The sequence below is a fragment of the Tamandua tetradactyla genome, chromosome 13 (genome assembly GCF_023851605.1).
Source record: "Tamandua tetradactyla isolate mTamTet1 chromosome 13, mTamTet1.pri, whole genome shotgun sequence".
Lineage (NCBI taxonomy): Eukaryota > Metazoa > Chordata > Mammalia > Pilosa > Myrmecophagidae > Tamandua > Tamandua tetradactyla.
The window spans coordinates 71,912,309-71,938,015 of record NC_135339.1 but is presented as its reverse complement, the minus strand read 5'-3'; the positions used below and the strand labels follow the sequence as shown (position 1 = coordinate 71,938,015).

The 25,707-nt window shown below is 36.5% G+C and overlaps 1 protein-coding gene across 13 annotated transcripts in view; it reads right to left on the bottom strand.

Moving 5' to 3' along the window:
- ADD3 (adducin 3) overlaps nt 1-25,707 on the bottom strand; it is a 169,865-nt gene that overhangs the window by 86,437 nt on the left and 57,721 nt on the right. The gene's annotated exons all lie outside the window — the stretch shown is intronic.

Sequence of the window (25,707 nt, the reverse complement as noted above, 5' to 3'; positions counted from 1 at the left end):
TATGATAAAGAGGAAAATTTGCCAACGACATCAGATTTAATAACAGTAATAAACACTGATTTGTTGGCACTGACAAGGTGTGACATTCTCAGAAATTCACATGTCCATAGTATGTTAAATCCAACCAATACTTTTGGATTACAAAGCTGCTTGCCCAATGTGTTGCTAGTCCCTTACAAAAAATCCTTATAAATGTAAAAGTTCTTGGGAACCAGTGCTTTCACCACAATCATGCAGAAAAGCAAGTTTTTCTTGGTTAACCCAGATATTACTTGGCATTCACATATATTTGCCTGTTTTAGGGATTCATGTATGTTTACAGATGCAATCTTATTATAATCAAATTTCTCCTTTTCCCCACCCCTCAGAGTTTTGTGGATTTTGAGTAAAACTTCCATATCAACTGTTGGAAGCTTAACAACTATAGAGTATAGGGCTTGCGTGCAACTCAAGAAGTATTCTATCCCTTCTCTCCCTGCTCTCCAAGTTCAATTTTATTTCACATATTTGTTTCATTCAAATCTTATAAAATGACTTGTGTCTTCAGTATAAAAAATGACTTGTGATTAGTTATTGTTATGAAAGTTAGGAAAAAGAAAAAGATGACATTTTTAGAACAAAATAATTCAAAACATATTTTAGCTATCTTATTAGTTTTTACAGGAAACTATGTCTCTCCATGACTTAATTCATTGTCCTAAGGGCCTCCCCACCCTTTACCCACCAATCCATGTTGGCTGCACAAGAGTTCATGCACTCCTAATGCCTGCACATTCTCAAACATAACATGGATGGGACATTTAATTTGGCACTACTAAAAGTCTGGGATTTATGAAATGAAGGAAAGACATGCTCTGTTCCAAATTCGAGAGCAAGAAAGACTGTGCATAAGTTTCAAACCAGCACAAAGAGAAGTTGTCTGTAATTAAAGAGCTATGAGTCTTGAAAGCATGAAGTATAATTTGTTAAAGAAATACAAGGCACCTCAAAGCTCTGATCAAATCGTAAGAAAGAAGGAAACCAAAAAAAAAGGTTTTTCCCCTTTGAACAAATATCATCTGTCAAGGATATCTGCAGTAGAGAGGGGGAGGAGAGAATTTTAATCATTGGTTGATGGTAACTTCTAGAAATATGCCATAATTATTAATGACTAAAATAATCACAAGGATGAGCTTTGATTGGCAAGCTTCAGCTCTGTGGGCCATTCAAGCTAGGTTAAAATATTCAAGAGAAAGAACTTCCTCACTTACAAGAGGTTGGCTAAGGAAAGGAAAGGTCAGAGCTGGTTAAATTAGGTCATTTAAACTCTTGATAGTATAACTGAAGTCCAGGGTAGCATAACAAAGATCTTTTCATCAAGTGAGGAGGCTACCATTATGAAAAACTGTCACCTCACTCTAAAAGTGATTTTGCCCTCCCAATAGTTTACCAAAAATTTTTATTCATTATGAAAAATTTCAATCATACTGAAACTTTTAAAGAATTTTACAATGAACACCATATAAGCACTACCTGAGTCCTCCCATTAGCATTATAGTGTACTTGCTTTATCACATGTTAAACTATCCATCCCTCTTTCCACCCATTAATTATCTCATATTAACGGATTTTGAAGTAAATTACAGATATAAGTACACTTCCCTCCAAACACTTCAGCATGCATATTATCAACCAGAGTTCAGTGTCTGCTTATGACTTTTTATCTTTTGATATAAAATTTATATACAATGAAATGCAAAATCTAAGAGTACCAGTGTACCCAAGCTACTATCAAGACAGAACTTGGGCAGGCCACGGTGGCTCAGCAGGCAAGAATGCTTGCCTGCCTTGCCAGAGGACCCGGGTTCAATTCCCGGTGCCTGTCCATGTAAAAAAAAAAAAGAAAGAAAAAAGACAGAACTCATTCTACCCAAACAAAGGTAGGGAAAGAAATGTAAAAAAATAAGGTATCCGTGGTGAAGAGATTTCAAATAGAGTTGAGAGACTATTCTGGAGATTACTCTTATGCAAGCTTCAGCTAAATATTGCTAATTGCCATGGTACGCCAATCTCCAATCAACTGTATTCCTCTAAGCCCTAAAGAATACCCAGCGCTCCATCTGAGACTTTATAAAAGTTTGAGTAAGTTTATTTCTCAGAAACCTAAAACTTTGAGATGGTTCCTAGGCCAGATAAATCCTAAAACCCAAAGTTACTAGTCTCTCCAACAGCATCAACTAGTGGTATCCCCCTACCCCATAACACTGACACCCCTTTTCAACATGAAGAAGTTAGAATGGTCATTGCCTGAATATCCCTAAACATTAGGAGAAGGATCAAAGGAGAAGGAGGAGTTGTAACACAGAAAATCAGATTTACAAATGAGTATAACTCCTGAATCATTATACTGATATTTCTTTTTAGTCTCTTAGAGCAGCTAGAAGGAAATAACTGAACTGTGGAACTGTAACCCATACTATACTTTGAAATTTGTTCTAAAACTACTTGTTAAAATGTACTTTGAAATTTATTGCTTTTTTGTATATATATTTTACACACTCACAAAAAAATATAAAGAATTATCTTAATCCCAGAAAGTTCCCTGATGCTTCTTCCCACTGATTCTCCATCTCCACTTCCTCAGAATCAAACACTATTTTGATTTAAAAAGTGATTTTAAGCACCTCCAAATAGTCTTGCCTTTGCAATCTCAGTATTAGAACATTCTCCACTACACTGTATAACTTGTACTTTGTTCATAGAATAATAATTTTCAGACAGGAATGAAATGGAAAGAGCCTAAGAAGAGATCAGCAAGCTAAAAGTAGAGAATCATCTAATACAATTTCCCAGCTTCTTAAGTGAGGGAAACAAAATTTATAAAGTATTGGCCATCTGTCCAGTAATTTATTAGCTGGGCCCAGTCTAGGACTTTTAAGTACAACTCTAAACTTCATTTTAGGAGGAGGAGACAGAAGATTTGGAGTAAATGTTTGGTTTGAAGAAGAGCTCTCCCACTTAAACGTGGATTTTAAACACAATTGTTTTGACTTTGTTTTTTTAAACTCCTGAGTCTCAGTTTTTTCATCTATAAAACAAGGAAAATTATATCTCAACAGTTCTACAGATTAAAAGAGCTAATGTCTGTTATATACAAATGATCAAAGAAAGAAACATGGGAAGTGGAGGGAAGATTGGTAGTATGAGGTACAGATCAAGAACAGGCACATTTATTTTCCAGAAACCTAACCTCGAGATGGGTTCCTAGGCCAGAGAAGTCCTGAAACCCAAGAGGGGCCAGCCTCTCCAGAATATCAACTAGTTCCATCCGCCTATCCCATATTATTGACAGCCCTTTCCAACATGAAACGGTTAGGATAGGCACAGCTCGAATATCCCCAAAGACTGGGAGAAAGATCAAAGGATAAGGTGGAGTTATAAGATTTAAAAAATGAGTATGACTGCTGAGTCAAAAGACTGATATTTCTTTTCGTCTCCAGTGTCTTGAAGCAGCTAGAAGGAGAACCTAAAATTGCGTACTTGTAACCCATACCAAACCTTCAAATCTGTTTCATAACTAATTGTTGCGGTGTGCTTTGAAATTTATTGTTTTGCATATAAGTTATTTTCACAAGGAAGAAAAAAAGAGAACATACACATTCATGTATTTGCTTTCAAGTTTTGTGTTACTCCTGTGTTTGGTTTCCACTTTGTATATGCAAAGAAAATGTATTCATCACTGAGAAAGGCAGTAGTAAAATAACACCTGGGAAAAAAGCTACATTATTTTCTCTTTGCCTTCTTTCAATGACAGAACTAGGGTGCAGGGGTGGGGCATAGACTTTTGACTTTGTAGTGACTACTTACACCTTAATACTTATATCTTTACCTGTCTTGGTATAAGAAAGCCCTCCTTGGCTGCTGGGCTATTCCACTTTATACACCCAGTAAGATTTTAAATATAACCTACTTTAGTGCAACAATGTACATAGCACAAAAACACTAAAAGCTGGAAAAAAGGAGAAAAGCTACGTAAAGGAAGCAAGTCCTTCTCTTGTACAGCAGGGATTCCCTGTGCTCCTTTCTCTGAACAGATATCACCAGGAACAGTGAGTTTCTCCCTGGATACGATGCTGCTCAAACCCAGTTCTAAGCAGAAATTCTCCAGCAGGCTGTTCTCTTTATCCTTGAAAGTAAAAAATTAGCTAGTAAATTTTTTAAAACCACCTTTATTGTATTTACCTGTGGGCCTATCCCTAAGACTGGAAAGGAGGGAAGCCATGGGCCCTGATGAGGTGGAGCCAAAAGAGTGAGCCTGCAAGCATGAGCAGGCTACTGGGGCTCCTACTGGGACTCCTGTTCTGTACCGGTCTCTATTAAAGGATTCCCTCTTGGGGGGAAGTGTGTGTGTGTGTGGGGGGAGTGTGTGTGTGTGTGTGTGTACACATAAAGATAAATACATAATATATACACATATATACAGTGACGAGAGCAAGAGAAAGAATGTGCCTGCTCTCGTATCTACTCAGAACAAATTTAGAGCTCCTTCAGCTGTGTTTTCAGGCTCTGTGTAAATAACTGCATTACAGAACTCTTCATACTGTTAGCTGCTTTCGCGGGTTTTCTCTATTCTTCCGGGAGCATCTTAATATCCCTAATGCCTAGCACAAAGCCTAGCACAATAGAACCACAAGCATTTACTTAATGGATGGGCCTGAGAAATAAATGGGTTTTCATTCTGCTTAAAGTAGTAAAAAAATTAAAGCTGAACCCTCAACAAAGGAAAAATGAGAGGGGAGATAATTACAAAGCACATTAAAGGCATAAAATAACAGAAGACATTAAAAGCTAACTGTGTACAAACTTTTGTGCCCTTAGGGATGTAACTGCTGCTAAGCACTTTTCAAATGTCATTGGAATAAATCCGAATATGTACTTCATATACTTATTCCATGTATGTCCTACAACAACACTATCAGGTAGAACTATTATTATCCTCCTTTTACAGATGGGAAGACTGACACTCAAAGAGGTTAACAAGGTCACAAGATTAGTGGTAATGGAGTTAAAAAGTAGAGAAGTGCTTTTTCACTATAGATAATTTCATAGTAGGCCAATTTCATATGCAGTGTTATGGCTCTGGATTTAAAAAACAAAAATACCACCAGGCAGCTGTGAGAGCAACAAAATAGTAAAAGAGATTCAGCTGAGAGAGCAAAATTCAATGGGAATTAAAAGGCTGGAGAAAAAAACAAACCAAAGCTAAGGTTATAAGGATGGTATAACTTCTCTGTAGAAGTTAGCTTCAGGAACAGTATGCCACTCTTGAGTTATGAAACTTAAGTTAGAGATTATCCTAGAACCATAGGGAGGACTTAAGAGTACCCCTTACTTTCTCATAGCTTTTGTTCCCCAAAATAACTGCTCTGAGAAGTGATAATACAATATGGATATTAACTCCTCCATGCTGACCATGGTATTCATTCTTTCAGAAGACTAAATTACATTCAGCAATTTCCCATTTGAGGAATGCCCTGTTTTTGCCTTCCTTGCCAAGAAGGATATTGTGAAGGAAAACCTCCTATGAGCCTCTACTCTGAAGTTTAATGTCTCAAGTCCCACAGCGCTCTTGTTCACTACCATAGCACTCACTATACTAAGTCACGAGTTTCTGGTTCACTGGCACCTCTCCCACAAGTGCCATGAACCAACTGAGGAAAGGGACCTTCCGTACTTAGAACAGGGCCAGGCACATAGGAGTTCAAAAAAAATATTATGAACAGTAAATAAATAATATCCTTTGCCTACTTAACATTTGATAGATGGTTGTTAAAAGAGGTAATCCAGGATTTAAAGAGGAAGCAACTATGGAACAAGCAAGGTTGAGGATAAGTGAACTTTCATATTCAAAACAGATTTTGTTTTTCTGGATAAAAAATGTAAACAACATAATCACAATGAATGACAAGTTAAACCTATTAAAGTTAAGGTTGAGATTCAGTAAATTATTAGGTCTAAAGATTACCAATGATGTCTACTTAAAAATTAACCAAATAAGTGAGCCTGCATTGTATCATCAAGATTGACAAACCTAAGATGAAAAAAATTGATATAGCCTGTGATTTTACCATGATATAATTAACCAACTCTTAGATGAAGACAAAGACTACATGGGGAAAAAAAAGTGAAGAATAAATATATGTGCTATTTAAAAACCTACATTAACCAGAGAAATTGGAACACTTCTCACTGTTTGTGCAAATGTAAGAGCAGTCACTGTGGAAGATGGTTTCTCAGTTCCTCAAAAAGTTAATGCAGAATTATCATATAACCTAGCAGTGCCACTTCTAGGTATATACCCCAAATAACTGAAAGCAGGGTCTTGAACCGATATATGTACATCAATACTCAAAGTAGCATTATTCACAACAGGCAAATGCTGAAAGTAACCCAAATGTCCATCCACAGATGAATGGATAAGCAAACATGGTATACACATGCAAAGGAAGAATATTTAGCCGTAAAAAGAAACTAATTTCTCATACATGCTACTACTGAATGAACCCCAAAGACATAATGCTGAGTGAAATAAGTCAAACACAAAGGAACAAGTATTATATGATTCCACTTATATAAAATACCTAGAATAAGGTAGAAAGAAGGGAAGAAAGAAAGCACAAACCAGTATTTTTGGAGCTGCTTCTAAGTTTTAAAAAGACTGGGATGAGTAAGAAAAAAACACTTTTATTACTATATTTTTCCATCATGTGGCTAGAAACTGCAGGACAGATTTCTGAAAAGCCTTTTACTGGAATCAAATGATCACACTAATATTTTCTTCAAGTTAATCATTCTTCTAAACATTATTACATTTATATAAGAATTGGTAAAGGGACACTGTATATTCAGCAAATGTTTGCTTTTGCCACAAAACAAAAAGTCAAGATGTAATTGATAAACCAGAAAGCAATCTAGAAAGTGCACTGAGACTAGTATTTGTAAGTACTGACCAATTAACTGTAGCTTTAACATTTTGGTTCTTCTATTTGAAAATAAAAATTTATAGCTGTGGATCAAGAGAGGAATCTAACCATACAAGTCTCTCAGTATTAAGTCATTATACAGATCAAACTATTATTAATAAATACTTAAGGACATACTCTTATATTTCGGTAATTTCCAAAACTCTAGCATTTAGTCATGATATAAACAGCTGAAAACTTACGAAAGATAATTTCTGAATCACAATCATAGGCAATTTATGAGGTTGAGTGGGATCAGAAATAAATGAAAATTGTCTGATCTTTTGAAAATAATGAACCCAATACTGTAAAAAAAAAAACTGTTAAATTAGAGACCACGCATTCCTCAAGTCAGGAACTATGGGTGGAGGTGGAAACATGGTTCTTTCTTCAAGGTAGGGAGTTGTTATAGCGACCCACATAAAGCCAGAATCTTGAAGGATTTTACCCTCAGTTAAAAAGTAGACTGAAAATGTCTCTGCACCAACAGACAGAATTAAAAAACAAAAACAAAAACTTGTTCTTTTGCAGAATGCTGACTGAAAAAAGAAAAAGTCTCCCTTGAGAATCTATAACAGGGCCTACCCTCACAAAGGTAAATTTGATTTACACAACTAGCATAGCCCAGAAATCCTAAGCCAAGAGAGAAACACCAAGTCTCAGATTGGTAGTAACTCTAGACACCTAGCAAAAAGGAAATATAAATCCTATCTGGAAGATGTTACCCTCAACACTGATAAAATTCTGCCAAACATAAGATTCAAAATCTGGAATTACAAAGCACAAACAAACCATTCAAGTGAAATTCAGCAAAAATATCAGGGAGCAGAATTTGAACCTGTAACAATGAAATTTTGAGACAAAGAATATAAATAAGTATTCTCAAAGGACTTAAGGGCAAAGACACAAACGGACATTTGCACACCAATGTTTATAGCAGCGTTATTTACAATTGCAAAGAGATGGAAACAGCCGAAATCTCCATCAACAGAAGAGTGGCTAAACAAACTGTGGTATATACACACGATGGAATACTATGCAGCTTTAAGACAGGATAAACTTATGAAGCATGTAATAACATGGATGGACCTAGAGAACATTATGCTGAGTGAGTCTAGCCAAAAACTAAAGGACAAATACTGTATGGTCCCACTGATGTGAACAGACATTCGAGAATAAATGTGGAATATGTCATTGGTAACAGAGTCCAGCAGGAGGTAGAAACAGGGTAAGATAATGGGCAATTGGAGTTGAAGGGATACAGATGGTATAACAGGACTAGATACAAAAACTCAAAAATGGACAGCACAATAATACCTAATTGTAAAGTAATCATGTTAAAACACTGAATGAAGCTGCATCTGAGCTATAGGTTTTTGTTTTGTTTTGATTTTACTATTATTACTTTTATTTTTTTCTCTATATTAACATTCTATATCTTTTTCGGTTATGTTGCTAGTTCTTCTAAACCGATGCAAATGTACTAAGAAATGATGATCATGCATCTATGTGAGGATGTTAAGAATTACTGATTGCATATGTAGAATGGTATGATTTCTAAATGTTGGGTTAATTTCTTTTTTTCCGTTAATTAAAAAAAAAAAAAAGAGAAGGGGTAATTGGAGCTGAAGGGATACAGACTGTACAACGGGACTGGATATAAAAACTCAGAAATGGACAGCACAATACTACCTAATTGTAATGCAATTATGTTAAAACACTGAATGAAGCTGCATGTGAGGTATAGGTTTTTTGTTTTTTTCTTTCTATTATTGTTTTAATTCTTATTCTGTTGTCTTTTTATTTCTTTTTCTAAATCGATGCAAATGTACTAAGAAATGATGAATATGCAACTATGTGATGTTATTAAGAATTACTGATTGTACATGTAGAATGGAATGATTTCTAAATGTTTTGTTAATTCTTTTTTTAATTAATAAAAAAAATAAAATAAAATAAATAAGTATTTTTACAATATCCAAAATCCTTAAAGACAGAATTGGAACCATGAGAAAGAAACAAGATGCCATACAAAGAAAGACCAATTAATCTGGAAAATTACTGAATATAATCACTGAAATTAATCAATCATTAAAAGATATTTTTTAATGTGGTACTATTAAACTTCCCCACCTGGGGAATTCCTCATATTCTCTCAAGCATTATGGACTCCCAATTTATTAAGCCAAGCCCTTGATCTTGAGGCTTGCCATTATGAAACTTATTTCTGCAATGGCAAAACTAAGCCTACTGTTTTAGTTCATTAAATGCTGCCAGAAGACAGTATACAGGAAATGGAATGCTGTTTAAAAAGGTAATTTATTAAGTTACAAGTTTACAGTTCTAAGGACATAAAAATGTCCAAACTAAGGTATCCAGAGAGAGATACCTTGACTCAAGAAAGGCCAATGTCTATCACATGGGAAGGCACATGGCTGGCATCTGCTAGTCCTTGTTCTGGCTCCATTGCTCCAAGATTCTGATGCCTCTCAGTAATTTCCTCTCTAAGCGTCTGTGGGTCTTCTTACCTACTGTGGGATACAACGTCATGTTCTGGCTTGCTTAGCATCTCAAAGGAAGGCATATGGTGACATCTGCTGGATTCTGCAGCTCCAAACACCCATGTCTAGGCTCCTGCTCTTCCTTTCAGCACTCCAAGCATTTCCAAATATCTGTGTCTCTGTCAGTTCTGAAACAATTGTGTTTTCTCCAAAATGTCTCCCATTTTAAACAACTCCAGTAAACTAATCTACGTTGAATGGGCAGGGTCACATCTCTATCTAATCAAAAGGCCACACCCACAATTAATTGCTTGTGCCACATCTCCATGGAAGTTATCGAACCACAATGTCACACACCAGCTGAGTGGGTCAATCTCCACAGAAACAATCTAATCAAAGGTGTCTTGCTTATAGATTATATGTACTCCTCACTAGATTCTAAGCTCCAAAAGAAGAGTAAACGCAATCTGTCTTTGTCACCATCCTATACACACCTTCCAAGAACAGAAGGATGACCATTACTATCTGTTAAATGAATGTTTATAACTCTGGAGGTCACTTTTAAAGGACTACAGGCAATTTGTCCTCAAACATAATGAACCGAAACTACAGTGCTGAATCAGGATTAAAGGACATGGCTTTACTGGGATACACAACACTTTCCAACCCAGCACACCTACTTATAATTATGCCTAAGAGTCACCCCCAGAGAAACTCTTTCGTTACTCAAATGTGGCCTCTCTCTCTGAGCCAACTCTGCAAATAAACTCCCTACACTCCCCCTACATGGGACATGACTCCCAGAAATGAGACTTGCAATCATGGAATTGAGAATGCCTTCATGACCAAAAAGGGGAAAAGAATATGAAACAAGACAAAGTTTCAGTGGCTACGGGATTTCAAATAGAGTCAAAATCATTCTGGAGGTTACTCTTATGCAAGCTTCAGCCAGATATTGCAAATTGCCACAGTATGCCAAGTTCCAACCAACAGTATTCCTGAAAACACTAAAGAATACCCTCGGCTCTATCTAAGACTCTTAAAAGTTTGTTAGTAAGGTAATCTTAAGGCCTCCAGATCATTCCTCTGATAAACCCTGAAATTCAAAAGTACCAGTCTCTCCAAGAACATCAACCAATCTCATTCCTCTACCCCATAAACACAAAAAAGTTAAAATGGTCATTGCCCAGACATCCTTGAAGATTGAGAGAATGATCAAATGAGAGGGAGGAGGTGTAACTGAGAAATTATGATTTATCAAATGATTATGACTACTGATTCATTATAGAGATATTTCTTTTTATCTTCTATTGTGTTAGAAGAGCCAGAAGTAAATACTTGAAATTTCTGAACTGTAATCTAGTAGCCCCAATCTTTGATAATGATTGTATAACTATATAGCTTTTATTGTGTGACCATGTGATTATAAAAACTTTGTGACTGGCACTCCCTTTATCCAGTTTATGACTAGATGAATAATAAAAAAAAGATACACATGAAAAAAATAGGTTGGGAATATGGGGGGAAAATATCCCTATGTAAACTATGGATAATAGCTACAGAACAACTTTAATAATCTTCCATCAATTATAACAAATGTAATTACAGTCAAAAAACCAGAATTACAAAAGAAGTGTTATCATTAATTATAACAAAGCTTCCACACCAATGCAAGAGTTGGTAGTATGTGGGAATCCTGTATTTTATGCATCGTTGATCTGTAAACCCACAATTTCTCTAATAACGTTTTTTATTATAAAAAAAGCTAATGAACAGATCAAAGAGTAGACTAGAAAAATAAACAAACAGCAGACCAGAATCAACTGGAAAGAGAATTATTAAACTGGAATACAGATCTGAAAAAGAAACACAAAACAGCCAGAATAATGAACACAGAGGCAAAAAAAGAGACAGAGAATAGAATGAAGAAGTCTGATATACTGGAGTTACTAAAGGGGAAACAGAACAGGAGCAGTAATATTGATGAAGATCATGGCTAGAAGTTTTCCGGAATTGTCTAGAAAGATTAGCTACAAAAGACTGACAATTAGACTAGCAGCAGATTCCAAAAGATAAAAGCCATCAGACACTAAAATAATACTTACTCAGAGTTCTGAGAGAAGGTAACTGCCAATCTAGAACTGTATATCTTTATAAAACTCTCCTTCAACAGTAAAAGTAAATAAAATATTGTCAGAGAAATCAAAACATTAAAAGTTTTCTAGGTCTCAATCAAGATGGTGGAGTAAGACACTTATAGGACTTGGTTCCATCAGGGAGACTTTGAATAACTGGTAAGAACTGGCAGAAACATCTTTCTCAAAGCTCCAGAAAACAATTACAGGCTTGCAGCAAGTGCTAAATCAAGCAAAAAGGTTTCTAAAAGAAGTAGGAAATCATGCCTCCCTATCTTCTTCTCCCACAATGGACTTGACATGGAGCCAGCCCATGCTCCAAGTACAGATCAATGGTCCCAGTTCCAGAGGGGGCAGAGTGACCTGGGATACATGCTAAGACATGTATGTTTGGTCCAATTTGTCTGGTGGTGGCCTGACGGACTTGCCATTCCAAAACTTGTCTTATGAATAAAAGGCAGCCCAGGGACTGTCCTATCGAACTGCTGTGGGAGAGCAGTCAAGTTGCACTGTCAGGGCAATGGCATACAGTGTAGTGCTCCAGGAACATGAGGACACTTTCTAGGGAGGCAGAAACATCTGTAATCACGCATGTGAGGGAATTCCTAGGGCCATACGCCCTAAAGGAGAACACTTACACAGGTCATTCTACCAAGGCTGGGAAAGGTGAGGTTTTTTCCCCCTTCTTTTTTGTTATTAGTTCTTAGCATTCAAGGAAAACTCTAGTCACAGCAATATAGCCAGATACACACTTAAGGAACAAACACTGCAGAGTCTAAATTTCAGCAGTAACATTAAAATATCAAAATGTTCAGGTTTCAACAAAAGATTACAAAACATATAAAGAAACAGGAATTGATGGTCCAAACAAAGGAGAAGATTAAATCATAAGAAATCATCAACCAGGAGGACCAGAACTGGGACATACCAGACGAAGATTGAAAAATGGTCCTCAATATGTTCAAAGAGCTTAAGGTAAAGATGGGCAACTAAAGGAATTTTGGGAAACAAAAGATGAACACAAACAGAATATCAATAGAGATGGAAATTATAAAAAGGAACCAAACAGAGCTGAAGACCACATAACAGAAATTCAAAATTTCCTAGTGGGGTTCAACGAAAGATGGAGCTGGCAGAAGAAAGAATCAGTGAACTTGACAATAAGAAAATTGACATCATTCATACTGTGGAACAGAAAAAAGAAAGAACGAAGAAGGGTCAACAGAGCCTGAGGAACCTATTGTATTAGCTAGGGTTCTCTAGAGAAACAGAATCAGCAGGAAATATCTGTAAATATAAAATTAATAAGTGTTTCATATAACTGTGGGTACGCAGAGTCCAAATCCGTTGGCTAGGCTGTGAAGCTGAGGACTCCTGTGAAGGATCTGGATGAACTCCACAAGAGAGCCTCGCTGGCCGAAGTAGGAAGAGAGAGTGTCTCTTCTGAATTCTCCTTAAAAGTCTCCCAGTGATTAGATCAAACATCACTCATTGCAGAAGAGACGCCCCTTCTCTGATTACAAATGCAATCAGCTGTGGAACCAGCTGACGTAATCATGATTTATTTCCATGAAATGTCCTCATAGCAACAGAAAGGCCAGCACTTGCCCAACCAGACAAATGGGCACCACCACCTGACCAAGTTGACACATGTATTGGTTAGTGTTCTCTAGAGAAATAGAATCAATAGGAAATATCTGTAAGTATAAAATTTATAAGAGTGTCTCACATAACCACAGGAATGTAGAGTCCAAAATCTATAGACAGGCTGTGAAGCTGACGATTCTGATGGAGGGTCTGGACGAACTCCACAGGAGTGGCTCGCCAGCCGAAGCAGGAAGAGAGCCTGTCTCTTCTGAATCCTCCTTAAAAGGCTTCAGGGATTAGATTAAGCATCATGCACTGCAGAAGATACTCCCCTTGGCTGACTACAAGTGGAATCAGCTGTGGATGTAGCCAACATGATCATGATTTAATTCTATGAAATGTCCTCATAGTAAAACAGAGACCAGCACTTGCCCAGCCAAATATATACCACCAACTAGCCAACTGACAGGTGAACCTGACCATGACACCTATCTATGGGACAACATCAAGCATACCCATGTATGCACTGGAAGAGGCCCAGAGTAAGAAAGAAAAATTAATGGAGAGAATATTCAGGGGAATAATGGCTAGAAATTTCCCAAATTTAATGGAAGACATGAATATACAGACACCCAATAAACTCCAAACAGGATAAACCCAAATAGACCCAGACTGTGGCATATTATAATCAAACTGTCAAAAGCCAAAGCTAAAGAGACAATTCTGAATGCCACAAGAAAGAAGCAACATGTGTTCTACAAGGGAACCTCAATAAAATTAAGTGTCAATTTCTCATCAAAAACCACAGAGGCAAGAAAGCTGTGGAATGACATATTTAAAGTGCTGAAAGCAAAAAATTGTCACCCAAGAATTACATATCCTGCAAAACTGTCTTTCAAAAGTGAGGAAGACAACCAAAACCATTCCTGCCAATCCTAAAGAATACTTAGGGCATTATATAAGATTCTACAAAGGTTTCATGCACCAGGCTAACTATCCAAACCTATAACCTCCTGATGGGTCCCTGGACCAGATAAGTCCTGAAATGCAGAGGGGCCAGCCCTTCCAGAACACCACTACCTCCATCCATATTATTGACAGCCCCTTCCAACATGAAAAAGTTAGAATGGGCATAGCCCAAATACACCTAAGAGTGGGAAAAAGGTTAAACGTGATGTTGGAGTTATACAGAGAAGGCCAGGTTTAACAAATGAGTAGGAGTGCTGAATGTTACACTGATATTTCTTTTAGCCTATAGTACCTTAGACCACCTAGAAATGATAACCTAAAATTGTGGAATTGTCACCCATACCAAACTCTGAATTCTGATCTACAACTAATTGTTGTGATGTACTTTGAAATCTATTGCTTCTATGTATATATGTTATTTAAAGAGGAGAGGGAAAAAAGAAAAAAGAAAAGTTAAAAAATATAATGAAAAGGAGGAGTGTAACAGAGATGATAGGATTTAAAAAAAGAGTATGACTGAATTATATAGATATTTCTGTTAGTTTGCAGTGTCCTGGAGAAGCTAGGAGAAAAATTCGGGACATGTAACCCATACCAAACTTTAAAATCTGTTTTATAACTATTTATTAAAATGCACTTGGAAATTTATTGATTTTTTGTATATATGCTGTATTTCACAATTTTTAAAAATCCCTATTTAAAAAAAAGTGAAGGAGAGATTAAGACGTTAGCAGGTAAAAGCTGAGGGAGTTTATCACCACTAGGCCAACCCTATAAGAGATGCAAAAGAGAACTCTACAGTTGAGAGGAAAGGACAATATACAGACAATAGATCAAAGTCACATGAAAAAATAAAGATCTCCAGTAAGAATAATGACATGATAAATATAAATATCATTACTGTTTACATTTGGGTATAGGAACATAGTTGGTATTATAGAAAACAAATTATAGATTTAGGATGTTACATGTGAGTCCTCTGGAAACTACAAAGAAAATATTGGAGAATATGCAAAATAGAAATTAGAGCACAGTTCACCAGGAGAGAGAGAGGGAATGAGGAGTTAATGCATAATGAGTGTACGTTCTGTTTGGGGAGATAGGAAAGTTTTAGTAACAGAAGGTGGCAAGGGTACTATAATATTATGGATGTGATTAATCCCATTGAATAGTACACTTAAGAGTGGTTGAGATGGGAAAAATTAGCCAGTTCATTAGTCAAAGTAGGTCTCCATGCAAATGAGTATCCCACACAACAACCTGGATTTCTTCTGTGTATTTCAGCATTTATGTATGTTGTAGGAAGAGTTAACGAGTGTGAAGTAAAGTACTTAGATGCTTTACTAAGTAAAGCATGTAAGAAGTAAAGCATCTTACAAAAGTACTTCTTGAACGTCCTCATTCTGTGTTCCCAAAGGAAAGTTTTGCTCCTATCAAACTTCTAACTTAAGACTTCCCCAAGGCCAATTGGGGAAGTAAGGGGAAAAAGACAATCCTTTTCAAGGCCATGCTATACAAAGAAAGTAGTTGCCAATGAATAAGTTAATCTATACGCCCTGCGTTCACTATGTCCACTGCCAGGAGGCTATCAGCATTTCCTGTGTCTACAGTGGATGCAGTTTGTGATCTACTGCATAAGCTGCATCATCTCGAACACTGTGGCTTCATGTAGTAAATCAAACAGTTCAAATGGCTTACCTTTTTTTCACACTCTGAGTTAAACACTGGGTCTTTGGGAGTAATAGGCACTAATAGAACAAGAGAGAGAACTGTGTTTTGTCCACACAGACAGCTCAGACAGAGTGAATGTCAACAACATTCTAAGGTCTAGTCCATTTCTCTCTTCACATGAGAGAATTCAGAGGTGCCTAAAGTTGCTACATAAGGTCACATAGGATGTCCGAACTTCAGACCAGAACTCTTTCTTATCTATCAAAGGTAAACTTGCCTCTCAGTGAAGAATCCTTCAAATCAGAATCTTCCATTATAATGAATATGTCAACTGTCATTCCTCTGTATCATCAATGAGACATTCTACCTCAGATGAGAAGATATACTGAAAAACATTCACAAGCTATATGTCCAAATGTCAGGAAATGAATTTATGCTGATACGAGCAATGTACCAGTATATTATGCTTGAACTGATATTAGAGTATGAAATCCCAAGGGAGGAGGTCTGGGTAGTTTCTATTGCTCCAGTAGTAGTCAAAGATATTTCAGATGATGAAATGAAAGAAACAATATTTAAAGTTGTTCTAAAGCTTTAAGAGAGAAAAAATGGTGGAATGTTAGAATACATGCAAGCACTTAATTATTTATGAAGGAATTGTGTGGCTTGTAAAATAGGAGACCTGCTTATTGTTAAAGGTTATATGAGGCTATACATTATATATGTATGTGTACATTATAGCTATAGGTAATATAGCGCTATAGCACTAGGCTAAAATGTCCAAGTGCTTGGGGAACCTTCTTTAAAATTTAGAGGGGATTTCTCCCTGCCACTCAGTTTTTGCAGCAAGCATACCCCATATTTAATTCACTCTCTGCTGCACCCTAATATTTAATCATTGTTCACATTTTCATCTGGCATATATCCAACCTTTTGCCCCATCAAACACTGGAGCAAACTTGAATAGGAAATTAGAAAAATTAAATGAACAGAAGTGAAAGCACATCTATGTTCACACTAAGTACAGGATGCAGCTATTATCTGTCAGGTTGTATCCAACTAAGGACTATCTCCTTAGCTGAACAGCAAAGTTACAGCACTATCTCCTTAGCTGGACAGGAAGCAGCAATCTAAAATATAAAAGTGTTCCCAAGCCCCAACTCTATTCCTATCTAACTCTATTCACTTCACATTTCCAGGACACATTCAACCTTTGGCCAGATATGTGAAACATATTCATTCAAGCAGTTTTGATGAAGTACTAGGATTATTTATGGATGATAAATATTTTGGAGTCCACAGAATAGTTTAATTATGATGTCCATAAATAAAAAAACATTTTTGACTAATGTGTCAGTTGCACTCCTTTGGAGGAACAGGGTGTAGCAAGCATGACAAAATCAGCTTTGGCTCTTAAATCCATAAGTGTATGGATGATCTTTTGTTTCCTATTTCTGGATGTTGTTTCCATGGCACCAAAATAGAACTAAAAAACAGAATTTCCTTTTTTATCCTTCACAGGATACTATGTGAGTACACAGACAAAGCACCTTAAGCAGGTTCAAGGCAATGAAGGTAGAAAGGGAGCACTTCATAAAAGAGCTAACGTGTGAACTGGATTTATAAGAATAAGAGTTAACGAAGCAGTGAGTCAGGGAGAATATTCTAGGCAACGGGCAAGGCATGTACAAAAAGTGCTATATATTCTGGGACAGATGATAAAAATAGCAAAGCAGGTCCCCTACCAGATCCACTTTAGAATGTATTTCTGAAATCAACAAGTCAGGTTAGCTGGATATTTTAGATTCTAATTGGAAATGCCCAGGTACATCAGCTGAGGATCATATTTCAAATAGTAGTTCTACATACATAAATAAGAGAGGCTCCAAACAAAGGAAATAGTGATATGCTCAAGTGGGTGTGATGATAGAGAAAAGAGAAAACTTTTTTTTTATCCAGAAAACATTACAGAATTACTTTCAAAATATATCCCTTTCAATCTCTTTTGACTTCCTGGTTTACCTTTTAAATCAGAGAAGGGCACAGCACTGTTGCCAGAGTTCTTAACAAAGTATTATCGCTATGGATCTGATACAAAAAAATAGAGCTAACTTACAAACAGGAAGTCATCATCTTGTCAATTAGATCACACACATTAGAAATGAAAAGATCAGCTGTATGGAAAAAGCAATAAAAGAAATGTGGCATAGAAAGAACTCTGAGATCTTGCCCTTCCCTAACAAAAGACTGTACAATTTATGAACAGCTGGGAAACTGTCTTTTCATAGGAAAAGGGTGACTTCTTAGTTCACATTAAAGTGGAAATGACAAAAGTGACCACCTCACACAGAAAAAATGATGCTTCCTGAAGGAAGGTGACAGAGCACTGCCCTTATTTAAAAAATAAAACAAAAAAAACCACACATACAAAAGAAAAGCAAAATACATGCACATAGCAGAAAAAGTCTTTTGCAACAGATAAAGGGGAAAACAGCTAAATCAAGGAAATGTTTCATGGCAGGAGCTAGCCTCAGTGAGATAATATTTTGTCCCAGTGTATAATCTGAAGTGCAAATATGCTTAAGGGGAATGATAAGAATATACTTCCACTTCATATTCATGCAGGGACTTGTTCTTTTGTTTGTTTGTATGTCTTACATGGGCAGGCACCAGAAATCGAGCCCGGGTCTCCAGCATGGCAGGCAAGAATTCTGCTGCTGAGCCACCATTGCATCTATTCATGCAGGGATTTTTATTTACAATTTTTGAAAATGAGTAATTAGCCTCAGCTTTTACTCCACACATATAAAATAAGGATATGAACTTATCACTAGCTCTTATACCTCAGGTTATTTCAAAGAAATGATTTTCAATCCTACCAACTAAAAGTAAGAAGGCTCATTGAATGCAATGGACAATTTCTTAGGAGAAAAGAGAGGCCTACCATCCACAAGAGCAACTCCCCCACCCCACCCAGTGCCATTCCTTGCACTGGACAAAATACTCAGTCTCTGCAGAGTGGACTAATAACATTGCCATTTCTGCCTCTTCCTTGGGAACCTAGGATATACAGAGTAGGGACAGAAGAGGCATCTTGGGATTTGCTGGTACACATGACATATACAGGGGTGTTTCTATAATACAATAATCATACTATTTGAATTTAATTACTCTCAAAATTCTGCTTGTTTTATTACTTTTATAACCTTAGGATCAAAAAGTCACGCTAGTGTTCAAATCAGCAAGGTTTGGACACCATTATTCAAGCATATGCTTGGGAAAAATCAAATAATCCAAATACAGATGTTTGGTTCTCACTGGGAAGAATACAGGCAAAATCACTAGAAAATGCCTGAAACCAAAGGTAGGTATAATTAATACTGTTATGGAATTAAAAAGGACAAAAGCAAAAACACAAACAAAAAGTCCTTTACAGGGTGGGCCACTGTGGCTCAGCAGGTAGATTTCTCACCTGCCATTCCAGAGACCTGGGTTCAATTCCTGTGCCTGTCCATGAAAAAAATAAGTGTCTTTATAAAGCAAAACATAGTCTATTTTAAATCCATATTTCCATTTAAGAGTTCGTTAACAAAACCACTTAAACAATCAAATATTCAGAGCAAAATGGAACAACTATTTTTCCCCATGAAAGAGCATTCCCTGCATTTAAAAATATCATAAAAAATAAAAAGTTGATTCATAAAATTCAAAAGATCCATTCTAGATCTGACCATATCATTCTAGAGAATGTGTGTGATGATATCTTGAAAGTTGCATCTAGAAAATCAGTCATTCCCTAGTAACATGCCTTGGGCTCTTCCAGTTCACTATAACTAAAGCCTTCTGGCCATCGGATTTTATTGCCAAATTCTTCAGGCACTTCACTGACCTCTTCTTATTTTCTGAAACAAAGAAGTTTCTCTCTGGTTGTTTTCATCTCTCAGCCAAATCAAAAGCATTTCTCAACATTTATACATGTGTTGTAACAGCCACCATACTCAATTTTTAGTATAGTCACTTCTCTTCAAAGTGAGTATTCTAAATGCTTTAAGTTATAAATTTTATAATGCCTCATTAATAATGTTTTATTAATTTTATAATGCCTCATTAATTAACTTAAAATTAATAAGTTTATAATGCCTCATTAATATGCTCAAGAAGGTAATAATTGGTAATAGTATAGTTCATAATATAAAAAACAGCATAAAGGAAAAGCACCATAATACATAAATGAAAACCACAAAATCCCCATTTCTAAAATGATAGACCCATTATTATATTGTCTACTAATCAAATAAAACATTTGATGTGATATACCTTTCAACATGTAATGTTTATATGTACAACTAAACAAATGTTCTAAAGAATACCTTCCAAGTTTTCAAGATACCCCTCTCTAACCTATGAATACAGTGATAAAGATCTGGTGGCAAAAAGTAAAAACAAAAACACTTCTGTCCTGTATTTTTTTCAAAGAAAGAATTTTCCAGAGCAACTAATAAGGAAAATTACTGGCAGCTACTTTTGGATAAGTAATATATTCAATGTAGAGAGAGGTTAGGCATTATTACAGAAATATGGAATAGGGTGGAGAAAACAGATAATGGGAGAACTGGGGATACAAGGTAAGAATATCTGAGTATCACAGAATTCTTAAGAAATGCACTGTCACTACCCCTGTCCTACCTCTTTTTCTACAAAGACAGCAAAAGACTGCAACCAAAGGAACTTGAGGGAATTATAAGAAACTTTTAATAACCTAGTGTTTCCTTATAGCTTTGACAACAGGAATCTAAACACATTTCTAATAAAGACTTAGGTTTGGAAATAATGAAAAACAATATAATTATAATCCCATCTATCCACTATAGCTGTTTTCAAATAAATAGTCCCCCTTTGAAGGCTGAAGAAGACCAATCAAAAGAAAAGACCAAAAGACCAATCTTATGGTCTAGATAAACAGTGATGGTACTTACGAAGAAAGTGGGCTACAAAGTAACTTCTTAACTTTTACTTTGTAGGGGTTGGAAGAGGTGATCTTGGAATTTAAATTTATGCCACTGGTTTCAAATTCAATCCTTCTATAAATCAATTCAATGTCGAGAAAAGAAATGTAATGTGTTCATTTCCACTTTCTTCTGTTAACTCTTGGTCAGAGTAAACCCTTAAGACTAGAAAGTTAAATTTTCTCTTTCTATGCCAAATCTTGGAATTATTTTACCAAAAAAAAAAAAATCCACTTCTTTCTCAGGAATTAATGATCTAAAATTATTACATATACTACTATCAGTGACGGGACTATCACTTCAGCTAGTCTATCATCTTCAAAAATTTTTAATTCCCAATATAAAAGGAGTTCAGGACTAATTTTCTTAGCCTTCCTATTTCTCACTTGCATTTCCTTGCTTACTATGAATATTACTGTTCACGTCTACAATTAATCATTAAATCAACCAGTTAATTAGAAAATAAAACATTTCAATCCAGGATGAGCAAGTATGCAAATGGATGGGCAATGGTGGCTCAGTTGCAGAGTTCTCATTTGCCATGCCAGAGACCCAGGTTTGTATCCTGGTGCCTGCTCCATCCAAAAAAGAGAAAGAAAGTATGCAAATGCAAAATGGAAGTTAGCAAATCTGGTGTGCAATTTATTAATGTAACCCAAGTATACGTTAGCTCAATGATCAAAGCATACTGCTCAAATCCAAACCTTGGAGTTGGGGAGTGTAGCAGTGATGCAGCTAGTCATTTCATCAGTTAACTGTTGGAACTGTAATTTGAATTTGGATAAAAATTCACAAAAATTTGCTGGCAACTCAGCCCTCAGGTCATGAGCTCATACATATGCTCATACACAGGGACTATATTAGTCTGCATGTTTAGCTAGGACCTAAAGATTTCACTGTGGTTAGCATAATTTTACAATAAGTGTTCCATTTTGCCATTACTGTCTCAATCCATTAAGAAAATTATTAGGATGGGCTTTTATGTCATCTAATAAAATAAAGCCCTGTGCAAAGGGAGTCTAAATTAGAAAAAATCATACAGCTCCTATCTGCTTACTGCCTTCAGTTTACAAGGCACTTTCACATCCATTATTTAATTCTATGCTCAAAACAACTTTAAAATTATATCTCTAATTCAGACTAAAATCCATCCTGTTAGGTAGAGAGCTTAAAGAATGTACACAAAGATACAGAGTTAGTGGCAGTTATGACCAGAATCTTCCTCCCAACACCTGCCTCCCTGTCAGGCAACTGAACTGCCATAATTTATTTGTCAATTTTTTTTTAACTTCTTTATTGTACAGAATAACATATATACAAAGTAAAGAAACAAAAAAGCAATAGTTTTCAAAGCACTCTTCAACAAGTAGCTACAGGACAGATCCCAGAGTTTGACACTGGCTACCATACCATCCTCTCAGGTTTTTCCTTCTAGCTGCTCCAGAATATAGAAGGTTAGAAGGAATAAATATTTTTCTATCATTGCAATCAACTTTTTTTAATGAAAAATAATGTATATACAAAAAATCCGTAAATAACAAAGCACACCACCACAATTAGTTGTAGAACATGTTTCAGAGTTTGACATGGGTTACAATTCCACAATATTAGGTTTTTACTTCTAGCTGCTCTTAAGATACTGGAGACTAAAAGAGATATCAATTTAATGATTCAGCAATCATATTCATTTGTTAAACCCTACCTTCTCTGTGTAACTCCACCATCACCTTTGATCTTTCTATCCCTCTCTTTAGGGGTATTTAGACTATGGCCATTCTAACTTTTTCATGTTGAAAGATATATTAGCTAGGGTTCTCTAGAGAAACAGAATCAGCAGAAAATATCTGTAAATTTAAAATTTATAAAAGCGTCCAATGTAATCATGGGAATATAGAGTCCAAGGTCTGTAGGTCAGGCTGCAAGCCAGCAACTCTGATGAAGTTCCTCAATGAACTTTGTGAAGAGGCTGGCTGGACAATCGTAGGAATAGAAGAGTCTAAAACCCATAGGGCAGATTGTGAAGCTGATGACTCCGATGCAGGGTCTGAAAGAACTCCATAGGAGGGGCACGCCAGCTGAAGCAGGAAGAAACTGACTTTTATGAATCTCCTTAAATGCCTTCCAGTGATTACATTAAACTTCACTCATTTCAGAAGACATACCCCTTGGCTGATGACAAATGCAATCAGCTGATGTAATCATGATTTAAGTCCATAAAAAGTCCTCATAGCAACAGATAGGCCAGCAGTTGCCCAACCAGACAAACAGGCACCACCACCTGGCCAAGTTGACACATGAAACTGACCATGATAGAAGGGTTTGTCACTAATGTGGGGTAGAGAGATGGAACTATCTGATGTTCTGGAGAGGCTGGGCTCTCTAGGTTTTAGGACTTATCTGGTCCAGGGACTCATCTAGAGGGTGTAGGTTTCTGGAAAGTTACTCTAGCCCATGGAACAATTGTGGACTCTTATATATTGCCCTAGGTGTTCTTTAGGATTGACTGGAATGGTCCTGGTTGGGGCTTGGGAGGTTATGATAAGTAGCAATGTCTAACTGAAGCTTGCATAAGAGCAACTTCCAGAGTAGCTTCTTGACTCTATTTGAACGCTCTCTGCCACTGATACTTTATTAATTTCAATTCTTTTCTCCCTTTTGGTCAGGATGGAATTGTCGGTCCCATGGTTTCAGGACCAGATTCATCCCTGGGAGTTATCTCCCAGATTGCCAGAGAGACTTTCACCTGGATGTCATGTCCCACATACGGGGGAGGGCAATGATTTCATTTACAGAGTTGGGCTTAGAGAGGGTGAGGCAACATCTGAGTAACAAAAGAGGTCCTCCGGAGGTAACGGTTAGGCCTATTATAGGTAGGATAAGCTTCTCCACTGCCTACATAAGCTTCATAAGAGGACCCTCAAGATCAAGGGCATGGCCTGTTGATTTGGGTATCCCTAAAGTTTGACACAGTATCCGGGGATTTCTTGAGGGTAAAGTTTAATAGTTCCATATTTTTTTCTCCCATCCCTCAAGGGACTTTGCCAGTACTTTTTGATTATCTGCTTAATATACTCTAGGATGTATCTAGGCATTACATTAAGCTATACAGGATTAAAGGACCTCACCTCTTTCTTATTATGTGCTCCCTGTGTTTCAATTGTTAAATGAGCTATACAGATAGGTTGAGTTAGATTATATGCTACAGAAAATTTCAGTTCTAGACCAAATAAACCTTTCTTCCTTTGGTCTCAAAGAGTATGCGTGGTTCTCAAATATAGACACTGTTTTCCTTACCTGTGTGTTCTGAATTACTTTAACCCCAACCTAATTGGCTTCATTCTTATCTCTAAATATTTATATAAATATATTTATATTTATATAAATATTTATATATTTATATAAATATATATATATCTCAGCCTCGCAAAATCCAGAAATAATCACCACTCCAGACTTAACGGGTCTGCTCTAAAAGCTAACAATCAAGACCCCTGTTTTCTTATAAGCATTTTCTAAAGGTGAACATACTATTGTTGTTCTTTTATTTATGGCGTATTTTGTTTCACCAAATGTTCCACATGTTCATTCACATTGTTGCTTGCCTCATGACTTTGTTCCCTTTTTGGAGCAGAACAACATTCGTTCATAAGTATAAACCATCGCTCACCAATCTACTTCTCAATCAGTGCATCCTTCAGCCACCTACATTCATCAGGGATAATATATAGTACCCAAAGCCCACAGGCCATCAACACTCTCGGTTTTTGATAATTTCATTGTTCCCAAAAGAAAGAAAACCAATATGCACAACCTTACCAAATAAAAAAACCAAACCTTCTCTTAACTCTTGCCCCTCTCCCCATTATGTAACTCTACTGTTGCTGTGGTAGTGCTGATGGTTTCCTTTTGAACAGCTCATAGCATGCGATAGCAATTCTCCCCCACACCCTGGACTTAAAACACTCTTTGTACAAAAATCATATCTTTGAAGTAATCTTGTGAGAACTAATTCACATTTCTAGTGTTAATCAGTGGGACAAGTAGGTCCACACAACACCTTTCAATCTTGTTCATCTTCAATATGGTAATATTACTTATATACCCACTAGAGAACCACCTTCACTCCTATCTATTCCCTTAAATTGAAGTTCAACCTCATTAGCTAACAGTTCACCCATCTCTAGCTTCCATGTATCTCTAAGTCCCCTAATTCTGTATATAAGCCTCTGGTTATATTTTTATGGTGGTCAGAAAAGTAGAATCATACAGCATCTATCCTTTTGTATCTGGTTAATTTGACTCAGCATTATGTCCTTAAGGCTCATCCATCTTGTCGTGTGCTTCAGGATGTCATTTTCTCTTACTGCTGCATAATATTCCATTGCATGTATATATGACATTTTGTTGATCCACTCGTCTGTTGATGGGCATTTGGTTTGTTTCTATCTTTTGGTGATTGTGAATAATGCTGCTATGAACATCAGTGTGCAAATGTCTGTCTGTATAGTTGCTTTCAGCTCTTCTGGGTATATACCAAGTAGTACTATTGCTGGGTCATAGGAAAACTCAATATTTAGTTTCCTAAGGAACCGCCAAACAGTCTTCCATTGTGGCTGCACCATTATACATTCCCACCAGCAGTGTATAAGTGTCCCAGTTTCTCCACATCCTCTCCAACATTTATAGTTTATTGTTCGTTTAATAGCAGCCATTCTTATAGGTGTGAGGTGGTATCTCATTGTAGTGTTGATATGCATTTCCCTTATAACCAATGAAAATGAACATCTATTCATGTGCTTCTGAGCCATCTGCATTTGCTCTTCAGAAAAATACCTAT